General features: G+C 44.3%; 1 protein-coding gene across 2 annotated transcripts in view; it reads right to left on the bottom strand.

The window, feature by feature from the left end:
• The window catches only part of ZBTB43 (zinc finger and BTB domain containing 43), a 194,102-nt gene extending 167,179 nt beyond the window's left edge, over positions 1-26,923 (bottom strand). The window contains exon 1 of one of the 2 annotated variants that reach the window (XM_069609381.1): positions 26,671-26,923. The gene's annotated coding sequence lies outside the window, so the exon portion shown is untranslated. The remainder of the gene's footprint in view (positions 1-26,670) is intronic. The other variant, XM_069609383.1, reaches the window with a different exon arrangement.
• Between the last annotated feature and the right edge of the window lie 409 nt (positions 26,924-27,332).

A 27,332-nucleotide genomic window follows, 5' to 3' on the forward strand; every position in this document is an offset into this window, starting at 1 on the left:
GTGGAGGTCCAAGAAATCTATTTGGTGGTGGTCCCAATGCATCGTAAATTTAATATGTGGATTCCTTGCATTGATCCAGTTGTGGAAAATTTGTAGTTCGTGGGATGTGCCCTTCCAGACGATGATGATGTCATCAATGAATCGTTTCCATAAGGAAATGTTCTCCATAAAAGAGTTTTCTGTTGTGAATACATTGTTTTTTTTCGTAACTGGACATATACAGATTAGCAATATCAGGGGCAAAAGTGGCCCCCATACTCACTCCCTTTGTTTGCTTATTGATTTGATTCTGAAACAGAAAGAAATTTTCAGACATGGCCAATCTCGTACACTCCAGAATGAAATCAGTCGGAGTGGAGTTTAAGTCTTCTCTGGTATTCAGGATGTCTCGTATGGCCTCTAGCCCTTATTGTTGTGGTATTGATGTATATAAAGCCTCTACATCCATAGTGGCAAGGAGGCTGTTGTCCGTTAAAATGATCTTATCAAGTAGATTTATGGTGCTGGTGATGTGCTTCAGGTATGAGGGCATCTGAATTACAAATGGTTTTAAAAAATGATCGGTGTACAGGGATAGTGGTTCCAGGAGGGATTCACATGCCGATACTATCGGTCTTCCCGGTGGTTTTTCTGAGTTTTTATGCATTTTCAGCAGAATATAAAAAGCCGGTGTGCGTGGGTTGGTCTTGTTCAGGAACATCTTTTCATCCTCGCATATCCACCCTTCATTGAGGACATGTTGCGTGAGGCTGGCAATTTCTTCTTGGAGATCCTTTGTGGGGTTGTGGTCGAGGGGTAGGTATCCTTCGTGGTCACTCAATAGTCGCAGGCATTCTGTGTTGTAATCAGACGTGTCCCAGATGACTTTCCCTCCCCCTTTATCTGTGGGTTTTATTGTTATTGATCTGTCTGTTTCCAGGTTCCTCATGGCAATCCTCTCTTCTCGATCCAAATTATCCCTATAGAAGTTGTCTTTCTTGAAACCAGCCATGACGGTTTTAGTCACCACTTTTTCCAAGGTAAGGATCTCTCCTGGGGTGGATCCAAGAGGGGGATAGAAGTTGGATTTCTCTTTTAGACCTGTGATATTGTCCGATTTTTTACGCTGTTGTTCTTGATCGGTCTCATTCCGAGAAGGTAAGTACACTTAAAAAAAATGTTTCAATTGAACATTTCGGTAGAATTTTCGTAATTCTAACTCGATTTCGAAGGGTCGTGCCCTTTGTGCAGGGACGAAAGAGAGGCCCTTGCCAAGGAGTCTCAATTCTGGAGGGTCATCACACGGGTGGAAAGGACGAAGACAGGTATCCCTAGTTCTGCCCTTGATTCTGATACCATTGGCGCGTTCTCATTCGCTGTCCTGGTGTTGAGGGTCGTCTTCTGGGTCTTCCTCTTTGACCGCCTCTGGGGAAAAAAGGTTGTGGTAATCGTAGCCCAGCTGCACCTGGAAGACTAAATGAGCTCACACTTCCACTTGATGAAGTTCTCGCGAAGTTCACTGATCTATTTCTGCGATTGTAGCTCTGACCACGGGCTGTACAGACTGGATTCAAAAATTAGGGCTCCTGGTTGGGAGCCTATTCTACCCAGGAGGGTTAGTAGGGAACAATAATTACAAGTAGGGACCACCTCCACACTCCGTAACGAGGAGGGTGTGATCACTAGATCAAGGCACAGAACTACTGGAACTGGAGAAGAAATTCCTAGAAGACAAGTCTATCCAGGATGCAAAAGACAAGCTAGACAAACTGGAAGTCGAGATCACTAAGTTCAAAAACCTAACTCTAGACAGAAAGGTCGATGAGTTCAGAGGAGAAAACGTATCCCTAGTTGAGACCAACTTATTACGCAGATTTGCAAGCAAGTTAGAACTACAATCACAGAAATAGATCAGTGAACTTCGCAGGAACTTCATCAAGTGGAAGTGTGAGCTCATCTAGTCTTCCAGGTTCAGCTGGGCTACAATTACCACAACCTTCTTTTCCCAGAAGGGGTCAAAGAGGAAGACCCAGGAGACAACCCTCAACACCAGGACAGCGAATGAGAACGCGCCAATAGTATCAGAATCAAGGGCAGAACTAGGGATACCTGTCTTCGTCCTTTCCACCCGTGTGATGACCCCTCCAGAATTGAGACTCCTTAGCAAGGGCCTCTCTTTTGTCCCTGCAAAAAAGGGCACAACCCTTCGAAATCGAGTTAGAATTACGAATATTCTACCGAAATGTCCGATTGAAACATTTTTTTGAAGTGTACTTACCTTCTCGGAATGAGACCTATCAATAACAACAGCGTAAAAAATCGGACAATGTCACAGGTCTAAAAGAGAAATCCAACTTTTATCCCCCTCTTGGATCTACCCCAGGAGAGATCCTTACCTTTGAAAAAGTGGTGACTAAAACCGTCATGGCTGGTTTCAAGAAAGACAACCTCTATAGGGATAATTTGGATCGAGAAGAGAGGATTGCAATGAGGAACCTGGAAACTGACAGATCAATAACAATAAAACCCGCAGATAAAGGGGGAGGGATAGTCGTCAGAGACACGTCTGATTACAACACAGAATGCCTGCGACTATTGAGCGACCACGAAGCATACCTACCCCTCGACCACAACCCCACAAAGGATCTCCAAGAAGAAATTGCTAGCCTCATGCAACATGCCCTCAATGAAGGGTGGATATGCGAGGATGAAAAGATGTTCCTGAACAAGACCAACCCACGCACACCGGCTTTTTATATTCTACCGAAGATGCATAAAAACTCAGAAAAACCACTGGGAAGACCGATAGTATCGGCATGTGAATCCCTCCTGGAACCACTATCCCTGTACACCGATCATTTTTTAAAACCCTTTGTAATTCAGATGCTCTCATACCTGAAGGACACCACCAGCACCATCAATCTACTTGATAACATCATTTTAACGGATGACAGCCTCCTTGCCACTATGGATGTAGAGGCTTTATATACATCAATACCACAACAAGAAGGGATAGAGGCCATACGAGACATCCTGAACACCAGAGAAGACTCCGACTGATTTAATTCTGGAGTGTACGAGATTGGCCATGTCTGAAAACGTCTTTCTGTTTCAGAATCAAATTTATAAGCAAACAAAGTGAGTGAGTATGGGGGCCACTTTTGCCCCTGATATTGATAATTTGTATATGTCCAGTTACGAAAAAAACAATGTATTCACAACAAAGAACCCTTTTTTGGACAACATTTCCTTATGGAAACGATTCATTGATGACATCATCATCTTCTGGAAGGGCACATCCCACGAACTACAAAGTTTCCAAATAGATTTCTTGGACCTCCACATCTACAGAACTGGCGACCTGCTAACAACTGAACTATTTTGAAAACCCGCTGACCGCAACAGTCTATTACATTTTCAAAGTTACCATCCGATGGGTTTAAAGTACAACTTACCATACGGACAATTTCTACGTATACGGAGAAACTGCACAGATCTAGACAAATTCCAACAACACGCAGATGGATTGACTGAACGACTTCCAGAAAGAGGCTACCCTAGAAAATCTATCAGCCAAGCAAAGAAAAGGGCCAGACATACACCAAGAGAAATCTGTCTAGAGAACAAAACCAAAAAGGATCTGGGCAGGGATAGTCTGTGACACCACCGTCGGACCACTGAGCCAATTGATCCAGAGGACCATCAAGAAGAATTGGCACCTGGTCAAACATCCTGGCACACTAAACAATGTGCCGTGTTTTGCTTTAAAAAAGAACAGGAATCTCAAGGACACACTGGTGCACACTTTCATAGAACCAATTCCGCAAGCACCTAACACGCTGTGGGATCTACCCCTGCTAGTTGGACACCACAAATGTGGACACTGTGTGGCCTGCCCTCTGATGTTACAAAGAAGATTGTTCGAACATGACAAAGTGAAATGGAAAATGCAAGATTTTACAAACTGCAACACGAAGGGGGTTATATATATCATACAATGCCCCTGCGGCCTCCTTTATGTAGGGAAAACAATCCGCGCCATAAAAATGTGCATTTCAGAACATCGCTCTTGCATTAGGAATAAGGTAGCGGACAAGCCCTTAGTTGAACATTTCATTCATAAGAACCATAAGGACACTGATTTGAGATGGTTCGTCCTTCAAAAGGTAAAACCAGCAAAACGCGGTGGAGACCTGAACAAAACACTAACACAACTAGAACAACACTGGGTTCACAAACTCAATACTGTACAGGCTGGGCTGAACATCTCAGTTGAGTGGAAATCTTTCCTATGAAATCCCATTCCTTGGTGATAGAACAGAAGTGTGATCCTATATATATATGAGCATAATACATTCTGTCTGTTCATCTACAGAAATCAAAAAACCAACATGATAGAATGTATACTGTGGCAATTAAGAACAATAGTCACTTGATGTACCATTACTATCCTTACAAAACAACGTGTCCTAATGTCGTTTGACTATGCATCTGTACACAAAGTTATCAAAGACAATGCAAAATGTTAATTGCACACATGTGTATCTGTTGTATTAGACTCTACATGGGACCCTTTTGCACTATTTAGTTTTGTTTGCTGTGATGCTGGTTTAAGAACTTCACTTGTACTGGTCAAGCATACTCGTACAACAATTCTATGCCTAGAGATTAGGTCCCGCTCCCAGTGCCAAAAGGGAGGGTCAGAATCATTCTTCTTTAACCCGACCCCCTTTTTCAACCTCTTTGCCCGTTCTCCTATAGTTGGGCACTCAGTGTCGGTTGCCATTACAACCCATACTAGCATAGGGTCTAAATCACGCATTTGGATCCCGGAGACATGGGGACCCATGTAAATACGTTCCTTTTACAATCCGAGCGATTGATGGACCATTATCACTCGTTTCTACTATCGGCGGCAACCCAACCCCATCTAAGATGGCCACTGTATAAATGATCATGGAGTCCTAGCAACAGCATTACTAACGCCTCAGCCAGGTCTCTGTGAAACGTAGAATGACTCAGCAGTTCCAACGCTACAGCGGCAGACTGCGAGCAGGTCCTGCACCCTGACAGGTAAGGCCATTTTGCGCGCACTCAGCAGACATTTAGAACCATTGAGGTGCCTTCCGTGCGATAAAATATTAATTAGATATTCTCGCTCCATTTAGGTTCTTGCCTGCTTGGCTACATGAAAGAAAAAAGAAACTAGGCTCATTTAAAAGTGAAATTTCACCTCCGGCTGAGAGGTAAGAGTCAGTTTTATGAAAATAGTGCCTGCCTTTGCGGAGTTGTTCCCAATCGCCACAAAGGTGATCCTCATACCAATAAGAAACCCCATTCTTTCTGTTTTTTCACAATGGGATCAGACAGAGATTAGCCCTTGTGGCTCATACAACTTCTAAATAACAGAGCCTGTGGAATTAATACACCCATAGGTAAGCTGTGTGTGTTTTCAATACTGCACAGCGCATGATTTATTCTTCTTTAAATAATCGGTGCATGAATACTCCCCTGACAACTGTCTCTATTCCCCCTGCAGCGCAGACATCATACAGTACAGACCCCCGTCCTGATGAAGGCCGTGTACCAGATGTGGCATATTAAGCCCACCTAGAATCAGCTGAAACACCGTGGTGTAGACGCACCATCCCCAACTGCAGTATATTTATGCTGCTTTACACAGAGAAAATGACTTGTTTTTGTTGAAATGTTTAAGTGATGTTATAAATGTCCAAATGTCTATATGTTTGCTATTTTCGTGTGAACTTCATGACAAATGATACTTGAATTTGATTTTGTCTTGCACACACAAAGTGGTTGTTTTACCGAGAAACTTTTGGTTTTGTGTGTTGTAAATATTTTCTGTACTTCCGGTCAATGACCTCCCCCTTTTTTTGATGTTAACTCTGGAGCGTCCATTTTATATTGAACTGTATAACCTTAGATAAAGAAGGAGTTTGATTCTATAACAGATCTTGAATAAATGTATTCTTTCTTTATGCAGAGGGTGACAAAAAAAACAGGAGTATTCCGAGAGCACCTATTTTTCTTGAACCTATTCAATTGTAATTATTGTTCCCAGGTGTATCAGGGGTCCTCTAAAACGTGCAATTAATACATCGCCAGTAGTAGTAGTCAATAAAGGAGCACACACCAGGCAAGAAGTAACGCTATTTATTATAGCTGGGGGAGAACAAATCAAACAGCACAATGGAACAGAACAGGCTGATGAGAGCTGACAAACTGTCTCAAAGCAAACAGTAGTTTTATTCCGTTAATACAATGTTTGCTCAGTTAGATACAGTGGCAGTTCATGCTTTGCATCTTCTCATTTCCAAGGAAGCTAACTGGGTGAACTGCATCATCCCCCTATAGCAAGGCATACATTAGTTAGACATGATTGGAGCAAGCAGATCTACCCCCTTTCAGATCATCTCCTCCTCATGTGGCACCACATTTCTTCCTGCTCTAGCCCACAAACAAGTGTGCTTTATTCAACTGCCATTGGTCAGCACCGGAAAGGAAGGAACACGAGACATCCTTAACTGGTGGGAAGGGGGACATTCACACAGCACCATCAAAATAGTAACTCTGCAAACACTATTGTGTACACTCTTAGGACGTGTTACTTTTCAGGGATGCCAAAAAGTACTGTCTGATGGGCTCTTCTCAGAGAGCCCTCCCATTCCACCTTTTCGTTCACATACCCGCTGGCCATGGGGTCGTTTGAACCTGCCTTGGTGCCATGCTAATGCCTTTTGTGTTAGGTCGCTTTCCTCAGCTCCCCCAAAGTGCTGTGGGACTGGCTTGCTGATCTTGATTACACCACTGGGTGCTGTTCCCAGCGACTGGGGTCTGCTGGAGATGAGCAGCCTGGAGTCAGCTTTCCCCCTCCCTCAGTCGCGGTGCACATGCCATGTATTTGAAGTTAATCTGTGATGTGAGGCCCACCTGTGATACCCCCGTGAAGTGAGCTTACCTGCAGTTTCACCAACCTCGCCTTTACATTGCAAGTTTCCCAGTGTTTATATTGTGCTAAAATATATATATATAAATGTATATATATGCATATACATGTGTGTGTGTGTGTGTATATATATATATATATATATATATATATATACACACACACACACACACACACACACACAGAGTGTCCCTCGTGTTACGTGTCTCCCCTGCTGGGAGGCATGGTATCGCCCAAGGGTGTTTGATGTGGTTACGTGGGGAACCACGTGACCAAGCTAATAAAGTAAACAAGCCGCTTCCGGCTCGTTAGTCGAGACCCAACTGACTCCGCGTGTGTTTGTGTTTGTGGGGGCACCATGCGGGTGCCCCACCACGTGTGCTGGGCCCAAGGAGGGGGCCCAGCTTGAGGACGGTGCCCCTGCCGGGCAACGCCGTCCGGACGGTGCCCCTGCCGGGCAACGCCGTCCTTGTGTGTGCCCCAGCCATGTGAGGCGGGCTGGGGTGGCGACCCCGGCCTGGGTGCACCCAGAGCCGGGGCCGCTGTGAGCCGGCTGCAACCCGGCCCACGTGTGCGGAGCTCCGGTGATCCGAAGCGGGGTGGGCTGGACCCCCACCCGTCATCAAGCGGCGTGATCGCTGCATCTGTGTGTGTGCTGTCGGGTGCTACCCGACACCAGTATGGGGCTGCCCGGTGGACCGGAGCAGCCCCCAACACCTCCCTTGTTCCCCTCCATGCATGGACCTTGGTGCCTACTACAGTTCCCTGGGGTCTGCGTGTTTCCCCCCCTAGTGGGTGTCCCAACATATCATCGTTATTCCCACAATTGGTAGGTGCACCCAGCTGTCTGGCACAGAATCAGCCCCTTCATTACACAGGTTATGCACAAAATCGTAATAATAATATGCAAATGAGGGTACTTAGTAAACTGTCACAAATGTTATGAGACTAACATAACGGATGATCCAGTTAACCCCTACTACAAGCAATATGCAATTGATAGCTTGTTGAAAACCGCAACTAAAGAAAACTACTTACATGACATAAACATACATTGGAGTTGATACAAATAAATAACAGCCAAATGGATGAAGTAATGAGTTATGTTAGTACATATATATGTAAGGTGTGTGTGGCCTTGCGTGATGAGGAAACCGTGACTGGATTTGGGCAACACTCTGATTAACAACCAGTAGGGATCAGGAGGAAGAAAGAGAACAAATTAAAATAAAGGCACGCCCCTTACCACACCCGGGTGCGAGTACAAGAGTCAGGGGGCTCACTCTGTGACCATAAGCACTAAAGTGGGTCCTATTGCTGGGTTGAACAGTCACCAGCAAGAGCACGGTGCTATGGCAGGAAAGAATTGCATGAAATAAAGGCACTACTCCATAGATTGTAAACACTGAACAGTGTCTTTCATATATTCGGGATCATAAAATAAATGAACAAAATCCATTCATCGACCATGGATGGGTAGCATTTATACCCCAGTAATGAATTTAATAAATAAATAAATAAATAAATAGCATCCATTCATCAATAATGGGTAAGTGGCATATATATCCTAGACATGAATAAATACATAAATGAATAAATAGCATCAACGTGTGAACAATGGATGAGTGGCATTTATATATTAGACATGAATTCATAAATAAATAGCTTCAATTCATCAATAATGAGTAGGTGGCATATATATCCTAGACATGAATTAATAAATATATACATAAATAGCATCAATGCTTGAACAATGGATGAGTGGCATTTATATATTAGACATGAATTCATAAATAAATAACTTCAATTCATCAATAATGAGTAGGTGGCATATATATCCCAGACATGACAAATAAATAAATAGCATCCATTCATCAATAATGGGTAGGTGGCATATATATCCTAGACATGAATAAATAAATAAATGAATAAATAGCATCAACGTGTGAACAATGGATGAGTGGCATTTATATATTACACATTAATTCATAAATAAATAAATAGCTTCAATTCATCAATAATGAGTAGGTGGCATATGTATCCTAGACATGAATTAATAAATATATAAATAAATAGCATCAATGCTTGAACAATGGATGCGTGGCATTTATATCCTAGTCATGAATTAATAAATAAACAAATAAATAGCATCAATTCAGTAATCCTACTATGTAAACTGAGGAATAACAATCCGTATGCACTTGTTTTATGAACGTCAGTGACACGCTTAGTTCATATCTATTTTTCCAAACCAATAGTTAATTGCCTGAAACTACCATGCATAAATATAGTGCCTAGTTACATACAGAGATTGGCCCTGCTAACAGAGGCTTTGCAGGAAATAAAAATATGAATTAGTGAGTTCATACCAGGGATCAATATTTATATCCTGCGTTGGCCAGGCCCCGAGCCAACCTGAACCCCACTGATGGACTGCATTGCCTTATCATTAACCTCTAGATAGGTAATACAACGAAACCCGTCTGATGCACAGACAAATATGTATACATAAATATTAAATAAATAAATATCAGACAAATGAAAGTCCCCAACCTAGGGTAGCCGAGTCTACCACATACACAAAAGGGTCCACATACTTGAACACAACAAACCTAACACTGCCTCACAGGATCTATGATTACAACAGACATAACAGACATATTCCCCTTGTGATTTGAAATCGGCCTCAAATGCCAGACCCCGAGCACAGGACAGGCTGAAATGCAAAAATAGGCAATTGATGTGGATGATATTACCGCACACAACCCACCTTAATGCAAATGAGCCGGTGGTCTGGTAAAAATCAACACGCTCTATTTATTTCTCACTCCAGTTGGAAGGTCACCAAACGTATAACCCCACAACTCGACCTGTCAGTTGAAAATAAAACAAAACTGTTACACCGACTCTAAGGACTAGTCCAACATAAACAGGGACACAATGGGAGTTGTAAACCCCTGCCTGCTCCTCACCCCTGTATCCTTTGCTTCCTCTAGATCTTTCTCTCTCTGAACCCACACTGTGTGAGGGATAAAAGACAACCCATTGTGCGGCCCGTTTTAATATCAAATCCGGATACCAGTTCCCTTATCCACCCACAACTCTCATCCCTCCTACCACATAGTGTACACCGACTGGACCGGACACATGAGGCACGGACAAGGGAAGCCACACGCGGGAGTGAATCACTCGACTCCGGCTTCCCTCAGATGATGGTACCACCTCCTCACCACCTCCTCATCACCTCCTCACCACCTCCTCATCACCTCCTCACCACCTCCTCACCACCTCCTCATCACCTCAGGGCCATCTTAACAGTTTTGGGGGCCCGGGGCACAGAAAGCCTTGGGGCCCCTCCCGAAACCCATGTTCTACTACCACCCCCTCCAAACCCATTCCCCCTCCTCCCTTCCCCCCTGAAATCCATGCCCCCTCCCAATGTGAAAAATAAAGGGATTCTATATCTCGAGTCCAATTCAACAGATACTCTCTGAGCTTTAATTGGATTATCTAGTTGTTAATAAAATATAAACATTATACATCTCTGTGATCTGTTTCCCCTAGAGAATGCTATACTAAGGACATTTCACTTAATTAAATTTCACCATCAGCATGTTTTGAAATCGTTCTTGGAAAACTGCACCCTGTCCCTGCATGTAAAATGGAGGTCAAAATTACAACGTGTGTTTCAGAATAAGTAGAGCCACACAACCCCCAACCCCAAAGTGAACAGAGACACAGTTAATGAAAGTCACCAATTTCACCTGCCCCACCTCAGATGTCACTGCTTTCAGCTGCTCGAGAGATGCCACCCCTTACACTTGCCCGCCATCTCGGAGATGGTGGCTTTCACCTGCTGTGTCACCCCTTTCAGTTGCTCGTGAGATGTCACCCATATCACTTGCTATATCAGAGATGGTGGTTCTTTCAACTGCAGCACCCATATATCTCCAGAGACTCCCACTCAAGCCCACACCATTTTAGATAGGTATGGGAGTTGAACCCAGTGGTACAGCCCAACCTGGCAACTTTCTAAACTACCTGTGACAGGTGAGCTCGTGTCCTGACAGTAGCCACAGCCGGTGCGTGAGGCACCTGAAGCACTGACCGACATGCAGTGTTGACAGTGCAGCATACAGCAACAGCAGCACTTGGAAAAGAAAGTTGCAGTTAGACCATAACTGACACCCGCAGCGGGGCGCTGAACCTACATCACTGGCAACAGGGTGCTGTACTTACAGTAATGGCACCTGTCCACTGCCACCTGTAGCAGAAAACGTATCGCCAATGACACCTGTAGGGGTGTGGTGCACCTGCAGCAATGGCATATAGTAGAGCACCGCACATACACACTACGAACAGTGGCAGCAGAGCGCTGTGCCCAGAGATCACCATCGAGCCATATACAGCGGAGCACAACTCCTGGAAAACTGTGTGCATCTGCTGCATCACTGACACCTGCAGTAGAGCAGTGTGCCTGGAACACTGCTGCATCCAGCAGAGCAACGCTGCGTTGCCTGCAATAGTACTGCATGCAACAGCATTTCTTGAAGCACAACTATTTCCTTGAAGAACAACACCAGACACACCAACTACACTAGAGCACAGTACTTTCAGCATTGACATCTGCAGAAAACCACTGCACTTCTTCCGCCTACACTAGAGCACCACTACATAGCACTGCATCTGTAAAACACCACCTGCAGCACTAACAAGTGCACTAGAGTATAGCACATGCCTGCAGCACTGCTACCTCTACTAGAGAACTGCATGTGTGCTACTGCTGCTGCAGAGCACTGCCTCTGTAAAATACAACCTGCAGCACTGACAACTATACCAGAGTGCTGCACCTGTCACACCACCACTGGCAGAAGCAACTGTAGTAATAACAATCCCACCCACATAGGCCACTGCACCACTTGCAGCACTGATCACTGCGCCTATCAAAGTTGTGGCAGATCGCTGCGCAATGTTCGATACCCCAAATGCATGCGGACCAAGGGTTGCATCATTTGCAATGTTATGGAAGAATATAGTTTAGCGTTTGTGCATTGGGGCGATGGTCGCGGGTGTTGCGCCACGTTAAGGGCAACTTTTAAATATTCACTTGGTAGTGTTCTGCATACCTGCCTGCCCGCCCCTGTTCCTAGTCTGGAGCAGAGCCGCCACAAGGCGGGTGCAGTGGGGGCAAACTGCCCCGGGCCTCACGCTTGCGCGGGTCCTCACAGCCCCCTCTCCTAAGGAGAAGGCAGCACAGTCTCCCGTGTCCTTTATTCACACGGGGGACTGTGCTGTCTGCTCTCTGCCCCTGCAAAGATTTTGCTGTTTGTTGCAAAGACGTTTGCCTCTGCAACAAACAGCAGAATAATGGGAGACGGCAGGGCTCAGAAGTGAGCTCTGCTGCCTCCTGTTATTCAGCTGACAACGTGGACATGCTGAATGACAAGAGAGGACTCCTCTCCTGACAGTCAGTGTGTTCACATTGCTCAGCGTGACCACGCTGACTGATGGGAGAGGAGTTCTCTCTTGTCAGGCAGCATGTCTACGTGCCGGCTGCGTGGATGCTTTTGAAGGGTGAATGGAGGTAAGGTAAGTGTTTTTTATTTTAAATTAAATGTGTATATATGTGTATTTAAATTAAATTAGTGTGTATGTATGAATACATGTTGGTGTTTCTGTCAATGCTGTGTTTTTTTGTTTTATGTATGCATGCATGTATGGAGTTGTGTAACTGGTGGATGAATGCATGGATGAAAGTGTTTTTATGTGAATGTGTGTTCAGCACCACCCCTACATGTAGCTGCCCTGGGGGCCACTTAATTAAGGGATGGGTTCATGGCATCAGAGGTGCTCCTAGGCTAAAATGTCAGGAGGGTGAAGGGGGTTGGGGACTAACACTTCAAATGTTGGGAGAGGCGCTAACATCAGAGGCTGTGAGGGAGGGGCAAACTTCCTTGTATAGGGGCATCTAACATATTTTCACATTCAAATGAGACTATTCTGGTGAAGCTTCAATGTTACAAGCAGCTACCTCTCACCATCATTTCTGAAACGTCACACTTAAGGACTGCTGTGAGAATGAGATGTCGCATGTCACCACTTCCTTTCTAATCACTCCCCTAGCATGCAAGTGCTAACCCCACATCACAATTTCAATTACCTAAAATGTATGCATATGAATGCAGGTGCTAACAGTAAAATGTTTTATGTTAGTAATTGCAGGGGCAAAGCCAAGGCACCATTTAACATTTGTGTCCTGTTTGGTCTGACCACGGCTCTGTCGGTCAACCCAGCAGGGGCTGGATGATCGTTTTGAAAGCGGATAGTGAGTGGGGCCAATAAACCCATTGCACTTTCGGTCTCCCCCCCTGAGGGATGGTATCTGGGCCTTTCACCTTTTACAGTTGAAATTGGCCCCCAAGTAGCTGCCCCCATGTTGGCAGTTTTATGATACAGAAACCTACTGATAATCTGCAGCTTTGAACCTCCTTGCTGCATTATATTTACTTCATTATTGATTTAAGCAATCCACAGGTGCCTTGGACCATTGCTCCAATCAGTAAGGGATGCCCCAAACATCAAAAAGAAATGGGAGCCAAACAGCCCTGACACATCTTTAGCCAGTCCTGCTCCCATTTCCCTCTGAATTCCCTGAGCCCAGCTAGGAAGCTGAAAAGTTATTTCACCTTCCCTTTGGCCACTAGTCGTACCTTTCACCCCAATTCAGAGGCTGTTTACTTTCATAGTGCTAGGTTAATCTCTGGAGAGGTGGGCCATCTAAAAGCTGAGACCAGAAGTTAGGACTTTGGCTTTATCAAAGTGAGTCTGTTGATATCACATGGATAGGTTTTCGTGCCCTGCATGTTTGATGATGATGCTGCTCCTTAACGAGTGCTACAGGCTGGCGACACATTGAAAGAGGCCTTCTGCCTCAAAGTGGCCAGGGGCTGGCGCCGCCCATGGTGCCAGGTTGAGCCAACAAAGCCCAACATTTCAGGAAGGGGCTAGAGCCCGATATGCTTAATTGTGTTAACCCACTGCATGGCATTCTTTCTGTTTGGGTTATTAGGTGTGCCACCAATAAGCTCAAAACTATTGCTTTAGCGAACAGACAGAGGTGGAAATAGACTTTTTTTCTGGGTCATCTGCAGTGAAAGAGGCTGGACCCAGTGAAGGGAGGATTAGGAGGGTGTAGGGCAGGTATTTTAGTCACCCCATGAACATTTGCCTCTTCCACTCAGGGGATTTATCGTCAGCAAAGTTCAAAATCTGCACCCCTTTTAAACCTAAAAAATGCACATCAATATTTCCAGTACAGTGCAACATTGACAAGGGATTTCACAGGGCTCCCGCTCAGACCCTCAAGTGGTCTTGTGGGGAAGTGTCTCACTTTGGAACCTAGCAGTCACGGTTTAAATTCCTGCCCAACATAGTTTAAAGCATGAACACACCAGAGCATTCTAAAATAAACATAGTGCACAGATTTCCCAGATTGTGAAGCTGTAATTCCAATCTGGTGAGTAATTATTTGCCAGATCCTGGGTCTGGGAAGATCCGTCCCAATGCTAACATTGAGTACAGATGGGAAGAAATGCAATATGAGTAGGGACTTGTAGATGTTGTTTAGTTATTTGCCCACCCATTGACTTCTCATGGCTATGATAATCCCTATGGCAATTCTCACCCAGTTCCTGCCATCCCCACCCAAAACACCTCCTCACTGGAACTCTTTGAGCTAGCTTTAAACATGCCTTGCCATCAAACGTTGCCCTCAATGTGCCTGCAAGTGTTTTCTCAAAGGAGTCTTCTGAGAGTTCATGACTTCATTGGAGTTGTAAACATAGAACTGGTGCAATAAAAATGTCTTAATCAGGTCTGCCTTTGGACACTCGATTTAAAAACGCCCTGCATGTCTTTCGCTGAAGTCTTGTTAAAAACAAGCATTGGCAAAGCCAACAGTTTTGGCTTGTGTATAAGTATTCAGCATTTGCCAGGCACTGCTATTAGCTGCTCAGGTACTCAAACCATTTTGCACCGGCACTATTAATGGCCAGCTAATACCAATACAGAAGTGTATTTCCCATGCCTACACAAATGCCCAAACTGTTAGCATTGCCAATGCTCTTTTTGCTTTACCTTTGATACACATGACTATGCATCAATGTTAAAGCAAACATACTACTTGGCTAAATTGGCCCACATTTAATGTAGGCCAATCTAGTCAGTAATAACACTTATGGTATACAGTCAGCCTGGATATACTTTCTGTGTCTGGCTGGGAGTCCGTACATGGTAACAATGGCATATATTGATGCAGCCTGCATGGACATACATGCGAACAACCAGCATAAATATATTTTTGATAGTAGCATATCTTGTGTGGAAAGACAGCATGAAATGCATTAAAAAATGTTCCTGTGCATGGTTTGTGATTTGCAACTATTGGGATTTTTCAAGTTCTTCCATACACAACCAATTGCAAACTGTATGGATTTCTACCCAGTTTTGAAAAGAAAGTGCTGTAAGTTGAATAATTTTAACCCAATGTTTCAAACATTTTCTTGGGAGTGAGAACCCCCTCAAGCAACCCTTGTTTGGTTTGGGCTCCCTCACTGTGCTCTGTTGATCCTGCCTAATTGGCACAAACTTTTAAGTCTCTTAAATTCAGAAATGTACCAGCCTCCACTTTACATCATTTGTCACTGTGTATGATGTGAGTTTTAATGCGCACACAGGGGCAGTGTGCTCCTTAATAATATGGCATTTATAACGTGCCTGTACACAAGTGTTTCTAGGCGCGACAAGGCAAGGAGGGGGAAACAAAAGAGTAGGACAAAACACAGATCTTACTAGGCCTTGTGTCATTCAGATCGCACAACAACAGGGAAAGGGGGAGGGGAGAAGTGCCGAGGGTGGGGTAGGATGCAGAAGTGCAGAAGTGCAGGAACAAAGGAGAAACAAGAGTGCAGCCAATGGGTGGCAAGTGTGGGTACTCTTAAGTGCAGCCAACGGTTGGAGAATAAGTGCAAGAGAGGGACTGTAGGGTTACAGACACAGACCACAAGTGCAGGGGAGCCAAGAGGCAGTGCAAGATTGCAACAGGACAGACAGGGACCTGGGCCCGAATTCAGAGCTTGACCAGGTGACCAGTGCATGGATCAGGCAGGTGATCAGCAAGGGAGAGGAAGAGAGAAGGCAGAAGCAAAGAGACAGGCCTTGAGTTGCTTCCGGAACCAGAGATGGTTCTGCTCAAGTTTCAGAGAGGCAGGGAGGGTGCTTTCAGAGGGAGGCCCCAGCCGAAGAAAGATCTGGCCTCAACTCTTTTCTTGGAAAGGTGACTGACCCTCAGAGAGTTGGAGGTGGAGGAGTGGAGAGCTCATGCCATCCTATATATATTTATGCATATGATACAAAAGTTAGTCCGGCATAAACCTTTCTTCAGTAGAGAAATCAAACTTTGCTGTAGTTGATTTGGAGTTGTATTAATAAACCATGTTTGGGATCCTGCACACAAACTCAAAGAGAGATTTCTCAAGTCTCCTGTTTGCGGAGGTGCCGCCGCTGGCTGAGTGCAAACAATTGTAAGGGGGCCTCACCAAATGTTTTGCCCCGGGCTTCATCACATCTTCTGACAGCCCTGGTCTTGAGGAAGGGCTGAGAGTGAGGCCAACGTTTTCAGTACCATTTGCAGCGCTGTTATGGCCTAAAGGGCCCAGACTACAAATAACATTTTGTGGGGCCCGGGCTGGGTAATACAATTGTCAGGCGATCACCATACTGATAACTAAGTAATTTAGTTGTATTTGCATGCATTTCAGCTAAAGTGTAGAATACTTATTGCATTGCACTACGATGCTTATATGGGGAAGTGCTTGCAGGGCGCGTGAAGGAGAGGGGTGGGCATTCAAGAAGGGCCAGGGTATGTTTTCCGGTGCATTGTGGGTGTTGTGGTTTGCGCTCAAGGGAGTGGCGCGCATTGCCTTTCGTGTGGGACACGACATTGGGGTGTGTGCCTGGGGTGTTAGCAGCCTCGTGGCTTCAGGGCTTTGATGAACTGGGTGAGTGATTTGCCAGTACCAGAAAAGATATCTGGATAGTAAAATGCAATCCGCGTTTCTGTAAGATCTGGACTGCAACGTGTTTAATTGAGCAAAAGGTTGAAATGCATGCAACAAAGGAGAACGCCGTGTGTTATCCAATTTAAACGTGCATCGCAATTACTGGGAGGGTCAGGTAGTTATAGTGTCTTAGCTTTCTTGTTGCCAACGCATGCACCAAAGCATGAATAAGAGCGTGGCTAGTTAAAAGGGAGGTTATGGCCATACTGCAGGGCTAGTGGGATTCCACTTCTTTTGTTTACAGTCCAGTGCAGTGGACTGAATTTTGGAAGGGTATGGTCGTGCTGGCAGACCGTGGGTAATGAGGGTTACCATGTGCGAGGACCAACTGCAGCACCACTACCTGGCAGCCAGCAGGACCTGCCAGTGCCACATCACCTGTAAAGCCACCTGTAACACCCGCAGCCGTCGTGGCACTACTGCCTGAGTGACGTGACAGCAAAACTGCCTGTTACACCCCCCACCTGCAAAACCACCACCTCTAGTGCCACGACTTGAAGGTCAACACAACAGCACCACTAATAGTGGCCAAAGCAGCTCCTGCTACATCCCAGTAATTTATACAGCACGCAGGTCTACAGACAGCTGCCCCAGGCCACAGCACTGGCACATGCCCCAAGGCGTTGTGTGCTTGTCTGCTACTGCCGCTCAAGGCAGGCCCCGCCGCAGAGGGTTCACAGCTGCCACCCAGCACTTGGTCTCCGATCTCATCAGGTCACCAATGCTTTCTTTATGAGCTTTAAACGAGCAATCCATAAGTTACTGTGCTCTTTCAATAGCGCCTGGTTCACTTCTCGTCCACTTCGAAGAAATGCAAATCGTTTTACAGCGTAAGGATGTAGTATTGAAGCAATTAAAAGATGTCATGTTATATTGTTTCCCTATGGGAAGCCGTGCTGTTTTTGTATTGTACACTCAGTACTGTGTTGTGTTGATCTGCATTGTGTTGTTACATCTTCCTACACATGAGCTTACATTATGCTGTGCTACGATATGCAATGTGATGATGCTTTGCTAGGCTATCTTTGTGCTGTTCTCTGTTGTTTAATAGCACTTCTGTGCTATGCTAGGTATGGGTTGTGTGGTATGTATGGTATGTTGTCTTGTTCTGCATTGCTAGCTTATGCTATGCTATGCTATGAGTGAGTAAACACATTTGCTGGGGGTCTCTTGCAGCACACACGACCTCCAGGCACTGTGACATGCTTTTCTATGTTTGCATGCTATGATGGTGATTTAGAGCTGTTCTTTCTTTTGGCATAGTGCCAAGGATGGCAGCAGTTGTGCTGTCAGATGATGCGCCTCTAGGTGCTTGGGTTCCAGCTCGGGTGAGTTTCTCGGATAGTGTGTAGTGGGGGTTAAGGAGATGGAGAATTACCATCTTAGAAGAAGGCTGTTCTTGAAGATTGTTAATAGGAGCTAAATAAATACTGTCCAACTCTGTTTAAATTATAGCACCCATCATTGTTCTGTATGTCCTGCTGCACAAATCTGTAAAGAAAAGTGCCGGTGCGCTCGTTTCACTGCTCATGTGTGCACATAGCACTATCTGTCACTTCCACACTTCGAACCGCTATGTCTGTCACAGTAGGCACTAGAGCAATGCCGATGCAAGTTTGAAATGTGAAGCTTCTTGTGTTACTGAAATACACCGCAATGTGGTTGGTATATTTGGGAATGCCCCAAGTGCAGATTTATTTTTATTTTTTGGTCCAAGAACACACATTTGTCACATGCAGAGTCCAGTAATTTAAAACACAGCAGAACTTCCACCATCCATACCACCCAACCATGCAGAATGTGCCACACCCCACTAAGTTTCTTCCCTGCCCTGCAACCCCAACCTGCCCTTGGGAGCAATGGTTTGACAGCTTCCAGATCTATCTCAGGGCCATAGGAGGAAGTAAATTCAATGATGACCTCAAGGAAGCAACCCTCTTAAACTGCACAGGAACCGAGGGCCTGAGAATATTTAGAGCGCTTCCAGACCCAGATGGTACAGGGGGAGATGGCAATCGAAAGTTTGAGAGTGCCTTGGCCAAACTCACTAAGCACTTCGGCAGCAAAACAAATGTGGTGCTAGAAAGGTACAAGTTATTTTCTCGAAAGCAAACCAAGGGCGAGTCAGTTGATGCATACCTTGCTTCACTTAGAGTACTCATGTCCACGTGTGAATTCACAGGTGTCAGCGACGAGTATTTGAGAGATCAACTATTCCTCAACGTAGTTGATCCCCGCATACAGCAAAAAATATGGCAGACAAAGAATCCCTCACTAGATCAAGCCACTGAAATAGTGAAAAGTATGGAATATGGGGACCATTGCATGAAGGAGAGGCTGGTCCTGAAAGAGGGTGTTGAAGTGAAGTCTGTAGAAGGCAGTTTTGACCACGACCGGGATGGGGCGTTAGTAGCAGCTGTAAGAAGTGCTCCTCAAAATACAAGAGGAAACTCCAGAAGGGGAAGAGCATCAGCCTACGACAACCAAAATCCCACGCGCTGCCAGAAGTGTGGATGGTATAAACGCCACGCCGCTGGGAAAACGTGCCCAGCTAATAATGTTGGATGTTACAAGTGTGGCCAGTTGGGCCACTTTGCCAAAGTCTGTCGAAACACCCAAGGGGGACCACGTAGATCTGACAACAACAACAGACGACCTGTCAACAGATATAGGTCAGTGAAAACAGTGGACTAGGACCAAAGGTCAGACAGCATGCTGTCTGTGAATGAGACATGCCCACGAGTACAAATCCTCACAGTCACCTCCTTCCACGAATCGAGTGGCCCATGGGTTGACATGTATATCAACGACATACCATTGAAAGTGATGGTGGACACAGGGTCCCCCTATACTATGGTGGATCTCAAAACCTTCGTGAAAGTGCTTCGGGCAAGCTCCACGATCTACGAAGCTCTTCGGTGAGAGCCACAGGGTATGGAAAGACACCCATTGACATCATGGGGTACACGTGGATCAAACGCAAGTTTCATGACAGACAAACTTACTGCAAATTGTTCGTAGCCAAAAATGGATCCTCGGTAGTAGGATGGGAAGAGCAAGCAGCCCTCCAAGTAAGAATTCACAGCGGGGAGTATATCCCCATACTGAGTGTGTTCAAAAACACTACCAACATCAAAGCTAGCTTGGCTGAACTTTTTCCCAAAGTGTTCCACAATGAAATAGGATTGCTTAAGGGCTTCCAACACAGAATCATATTGGAAAGAGGTGCTGTCCCTGTGGTCCATCAAGTGTGTGGAGTACCTTTTGGGACCAAAGCATTACTTAAGGACGAACTCACACGTCTGTGCAAGGAGAACATCATACAAGCCATAGAGAGTTCTGAATGGCTTGCCCCCATTGTCCTAGTAAAGAAACGCGACAATTCCATACAAATGCGTGTTGACCTAAGAGATCTAAACAAAAACATATGGGAAGACAGACACCCACTTCCTAACATATCCCAACTTCTCTCGACCATGGAACCGGCAAGTTTTTTTAGCACCATAGATCTCTCATCAGCATACCACCAGATTGTCTTAGACGACAGCTCGAAAGCCCTCACATCCTTTGTTACTCCGCTGGGAGCATACATGTTCAACAGAATGCCATTTGGACTTGCTTCGGCCGCAGCAGTGTTCCAGAGACTCATGTCACATCTGTTCGGAGGTCTCAATGGAGTACAATGCTTCCAAGATGACATTCTCATATCAGCCAAAACTGAGGAAGAACACAATGCCAAGCTAATGGGCGTATTACAAATAATCCAAAAAAGCGGACTCACTCTCAAATTAGATAAATGCAACATAAAGTGCAGTCAGGTCTCCTATCTTGGCCATTCCATCGATGCTAGAGGCATCCGTCCCAAAAAAAACTCCTGGACACAATACTGAGTTTAGCCGAACCCACCAACAAAGACCAATTGAAAAGCTTTTTAGGGATGACGGAGTACTACTCCAAATTTGTGAGCAATTATGCCAACAGGACGGAAAATATGAGGAAACTCATGAAAAAATCCAACATATTTGAGTGGTCCACAGAATGCAAAAACGAATTTGAAAACCTCAAGTCCGATATCAACCAAGCTCCAGCCCTAAGCATGTTTGATTATAAAGCCAAAACAATGGTGTCAGTAGATGCCAGCAAGATCGGCCTTGGTGCAGTATTAGAACAGCAACAGAATGGCAATATCGTGACCATCGCATTTGCATCGAGAGTACTTAGGAATGCTGAACTGAACTATTCCACCATCGAAAGAGAGGCTTTAGCTGTCAAGTGGGCCTTACAACATTTCAGGAACCTGATCTGGGGCCTACCCATCCTCCTAAAGACTGATCACAAACCTCTTGTCAACATCTTGCAATCGAAAACGCTGCACCTTATATCGCTGAGAATAAGGCGCTGGTTCCTAGACATTATGCAATACAATCTTCAAGTCTGTTACACCCCTGGCCCACAGAACCAAGTAGCCGATTGCCTCTCCAGGTCACCCACCATCCAAGACAAACAAGACATTGAAAACGAAGATCTATATGAAGACATCATAGCCACCATAAACCCTGCCATCCCCTCTGAGGAATGGGCACGCATCACCAAGGCCGACACAGAACAACAAGAAATCAGAAGAGCTGTGATGAACGAGTGGGTTGATGTTAGTGAAGAATTGGTGAACTTTTCACCTTTTAAAGATGAAATATCCATGAACGAAAATCACATCTTAATGGGAAATAGAGTAATTCCAGCCGTGGCACTCAGAAGGAAACTGCTTGATCCAGCCCATGAAGGGCATCTGGGAAGGAGTTTGACGAAGAATAGACTGAGAAACAACTACTGGTGGACCAACATGTGGAAAGAGGCGGAAGAGACAGTCAAAAACTGCTATGCCTGCGCTTCCAGTGACAAATCTAAAAGCTTAAGGAAAACACCACTTCAGCCTGTGGAAACCCCTGAACATGTATGGTCAAAGTTGGCAATAGACATCATGGGCCCCTTCCAAAACCTGGAGGCAGTAAAAATATTCATCATCGTAATTGTTGACTACACATCCAAATGGACCGAATGGGGTGCGGTGGAAGGCAGTGTAACCACTAAGAACGTCATCAACTTTCTCACCGAAATATTCAACAGGGAAGGTGATCCCAGAGAAATTGTATCAGACAACGGATCCCAGTTCACTTCGTCAGAATTCAAAGAGTTCCTAAAAAACAAATCTATACATCACATCACCACATCACTGTACCATCCGATGTCCAATGGATTGGTAGAAAGAATGAATAGACTGATAAAAAGTGTCATCCAGCTAGCTACAGCGAATGCTCTACCATGGATAGAAACCATCAAGGAAGCTATATACGCATATTGAACAACGCCACACTCCACCACCAAATTAGAGCCCTTCACCTTAATGCGGGGCAGAACCGCAACCAACCAACTGAGACCAGCATGGATCTTCTTAGATACTGGTGAGGGAAGAATGATATCGGAACCAAGAGTAGATATGGAACAAGTCCACAAAACCATAAAGGAGAAACAAAAGAAGTATAAAACATACTACGACCAGAAGAATGGGGCAAAACAAATGATCCTCCAAGAAGGAGATTGGGTTTGTGTCAGAGAACCCAAGAAAATACTCAAGGGTGAATCCAAATTCAGACCTCCACAAAAAGTCATACACTGCCACCAAAAATCTGTCACATTAGATGATGGAAAGAGATGGTCCCACGATGATCTTGTGAAAATAACCAACGACACATGCAGACCCAGTACTTCCACAAACTCACATGATGGTGCAGGGTCAAGAAACAAACTCAATCCTAAAGGGACATACCATGATGGTGCAGGGTCAAGAAACAAACTCAATCCTAAAGGCACATACCACACCAAAAATACAAGAAGCAGCGAACACCGTCCCGATGATATAGAAATTCCCGCTAGCAGCCTGTCGAAGAGGAATCGCAAGATCATCCGGAATTTCAGCAATGATTTCGTCTACTATTGATCAACCACTGCCAACCTGCCAAGCTCTCTAACCAACCTTCCCGCTCCCTCTTCCCCGTTTCTCCCCCCCCTCTTCCCAACCCCTCTTGTCCCATAGATAAGGAGATGTTGTGAAGTTATATGTCACTCCGTTCCACACGGAACGGTAGAATGTTCTCCCCTCCCCGTTCCACTTGGAACACTGTTCGCATTTCCCTTCCGACTGCCCCTGTCTCCGGGGGCCGTTGAATAAAGCTCCTCTCGCTTACCTCTGCCTCGGTATTTATTTCACTATGTGATTAAATCTGAGAGAATGTTCACATTTGTAAAGTTCATGAAACAGTATATACAATAAATCATGGTCCTGGTGTGGAAATATTGGCTGATACAAAGTTAATGAATAATTGCCATTTCATGTCATATTTGGTTAAGAGATCAGGTGTGCAGGCCAAGCATCTCTCTAATCTTTAAATGCCAAAAATGTTATTTCACCAACTTTTTATAGATAGTTTATGAAATTGTTTCCAATTGGATGTAATCATTCTAATAGCAATGTCAACAGATCAGAAATAATATAAGAGTAGTTAAAGACTCCCCAATAAAATATGTAAATATTGGTGAAGGACACTGGGACATCACCTTACAAATATTTTTAAGATAACTCCAAACGTGTTCCCAAAAAAAATTCACGTATGAAAATTCAAAGGACATATGTTTGTATGAGCCAGGAATAGTTTTACAAGACCAGCACTTTGCATCATTTAATAATCTAGATATTTTCATGGGTGTGATAAATGCTCTATGGGTGAACAAATACACATTTTGAGATATTTGCTCTGAGTTGAAACCATGTTAACCTTTCCCAAAATCAAAGGGGGCCTCATTATGACTTTGCCGGTATCCTGGTGGTAAATCCACCAGGATACTGGCAAATGGTAATACTGTTACCAGCACTCAGTCTGGCAGAATTACAGCCGGATTATGAGTTCCAGTAAGGGCTGTAAATCCCCATTCTATGGAGTCCCTTAGGACTGCATGGGGGATTTGCCAGTATTACCGGCACCGGTAAGACCGGTGCCGGTAATACTGGATATTTTTTGCTGGTAGGGTATCAGAATTATCTCCAGCATTTAGCCGGAGGTCATTCCGACCACTCCACCGGCTCACTTGTGCTTTGCCAGTGCAGAAATGAGCTGGTATGCGGTAATACCAGCACATTAATTCAGCACCGGCAAAGTTGTAATGAGGTCCATGTGTGTGCATCAAATACCTCTCCACAGTCTTATTCCCATTGCAATTGAGAGGACCATTTAGTAGCTGTTTTGCTATTAGCTAAAATAATCTTATAATTGTGTTCTGCCTTAATTGATGTGATCGAAACCAACATTTGGAGTCTATCGTGGTCCAGATCAAGTTTATGGCTGGGAAAGAAGTTCAGGATATCTATAATTACATTTAGTAATTTATTATATTGATTAAAATCGGAATTTGTAAGAGAGAATGTAACTTTAATTTCATCAAAGGACAACATATTTGCATTGGATAGGAGCTGACTGAAAAATGTGGTGCCTTTATTTAGCTATTTTCTCCAGTGGATGGGTCTGCCATGTATAATAATATTTTTGTTACACCCAAGGTAAAGTACATGGCATGTATCCTGAAATAAATAAAAAATCCCTAAGAGTAGAAACCGTGAACCAAAGTGGCTTAGAGAGTCTGGTAGAGGACTGACCAAAAATGTATATTAAGTTTTGCAGAGTAAAAGGGTATGCCAATTCCATTAGGACAACTGTCCAAACAGGAGGATCATAGTTGTTGTCCATTAACAGTGGAATAAATTACCATCCACCTTGCGTTTGGAAGAGAACTATCAAACATTTAGGAAATGCCTGAAAACCTGCCTCTTCAAGTGATCGTACCCATTCAAGAAATAGAAAGTCCACCTGGCCGCTCAAGGTGTGTCCTATGTATGTCTAGTATTGTTATGTTACTAGCGCCCTGATGCCCGCGGGCTGCCAGCGCGATATAAGCACATTTAACATAACATAACATAACATAACATTAGTAACCGGCAATGTGCCTGTTGCAATGGGCTTTATGATAGCCCCTGAAATCCAGGAACCTGATGCCACCATTCTCATGGGAATTTTTCTGTTTGCTTAACGCAATTAATTTATTCCCCCATAAGAAACTTAAAAGGATCGAATAGATAGATTTGAATATCAAAGAAAGCAAAGGGTCAGGCAACATTTGCAAATAATAAAGCATGATTGGGGAGAACATAATTTGAATGGATTCAAGGCACCCCCACCATGTCAGATACAAAGGCGCCCAAGAAGGACCCAAATCTCTAAGTCTATTTACTAAGGTTGCCATATTAAGTTTGATTGTTTCCTTGAGCGTGTTGGCAATGTGGATCTCTAAATACTTAATCGAAGTGTGGGTCCAAATGGGTCAAGTTAATATTTAAGACACAAGGGTTGAGGGGTAGAATCTCGATTTATCCCCATTCACTGTAAAGCCTGACACAGAGGAAAACAGATGTAATATCTTAAATAACATTGGTAGATTCACATGAGAATTCTTAATAACAATTGAAACATCATCAGCATAGGCTTCTCATTTTATTTCAAGTTCCCACATCGAAATGCGTGGACACCTATTTCTTTTCTAATAAGTTCCAGAAGAGGCTCAAGCGAGAGAATGAATAGAATAGGTGATAGTGGGCAACCTCGTCTTATGCCACGCTTCATCGAAAAACAAGGAGAAAGTTGTCCATTGATAAAACTAACTAGATGTGCTAGGGTCAGATTATAGAAGATTGATTAGTGAGATATCCTTCATCACAGCCATGTCAGCGTAAGGCTTAAAGAGATAGCTCCACTCCACCCTGTCAAAAGCTTTCTCTGCATTAAGGGTGGTAGCAGCATTGCTGTTTCCGCCATTATTATTATTTTTATTGATAATATGCATCAGGTTGCAAAGTAGTCTGGTATTAGAGGAAATAATTCTACCTTTTATAAACCCACTTGATCAGGTTTTAACAATTTGGTGAGGTAAGGATACTTTCTATAAGCTAATAATTTCCAAAGCCTTATCCTCTTTAGGAGAGAGAATTAGAAGGGCCTCAGCAAAAGATCCAGACGATTTACCAATTCGATGCTCCAAATTTTAAAGTGAGGATACATTGGCTGTGAAATCTGTCCCTGCACGTGAGCCAGGATTGTAGAAAAGGAGCTGATGCCCAGACATAGTCATCTTTAGAGAATGATGTATATAAGTGATTACTGTTACCAAAGTCATTGGTATTCATTTTTTAAACCCTATAAGGCTTAGACTATCTGCCCAGCTGAGATTTGAACCTGTGGCCTGAAGTTTACACATATTTTTGCAGCAGGTGCTGTACCCACTGATCATCCCCCCTTGAAACAAATCTGCTGTGTGTTTGATGCAGCTTGTGTATAGGAATGGTTGGCTATGGGAATATGACTATGGGAGTGGATCTGTGTGTGCACTGAGGAAGGTTGTTAAATGGTTCTGGGCACGTGGATAGATGGAGATATGTGGAGCTCGCTGCAGTAGTGTCTGCATGCTCGTGATCACACTCTTAAGATGTTAGAAACATACACTTACAGCTTCATCATGTAGAACAAAGGCTTCGGAAGATGGATATAGCGTAATTTGCTCTGGTCACTTTATCCCACTGCACGACATCCAGCGTTATTTTCTTATGGCTTCTGTAATTGGCTATAAGTACACAGTGGCCTGTTCCTCAGTGAATCGTAGGCCCTTAGAATTCAGAATGATGCATTAGTCCCTGGGCCACCAGAAATGAGCAGACATGAGCCTCTGGCTTTAGTACAGTGCCTGGCTGTATAGAATGTTTCATTGTTAAGAGCATTCCAAAGCTTCTTAGGAATACATTAAAGGAACAGTAGAGTTCATCCTTCCTGCGCTGGAAAGACAGCATAGTTGTACCCTGCACCTGCTGCAGGGATTTCTGTCTCTTCCGAGGCTCCTAAGTGTCAATCCAGGCTGTACTCAATCTTAACTGCACTGGTGAACAAATAAACTTGTGATTTCATTTAGTCCTATTGTCTGCATGATGCAATGAAGATGCAATCCAGTTCTCTGACAAATTACAAGGGCAAATGGTCATTAATCGTTGTCTTGATCTGTATTTATTTAAAGATGGTTTGATCATAGCTACAATATTGTGCAATTCCTAGTTATGTGTCATTACACTGAACAAAATACAATAAAGAGAGCAACTAGACAACACAATTACAAATAAA

Source organism: Ambystoma mexicanum, chromosome 8 (assembly GCF_040938575.1).
Source record: "Ambystoma mexicanum isolate Mex_15411 chromosome 8, UKY_AmexF1_1, whole genome shotgun sequence".
Lineage (NCBI taxonomy): Eukaryota > Metazoa > Chordata > Amphibia > Caudata > Ambystomatidae > Ambystoma > Ambystoma mexicanum.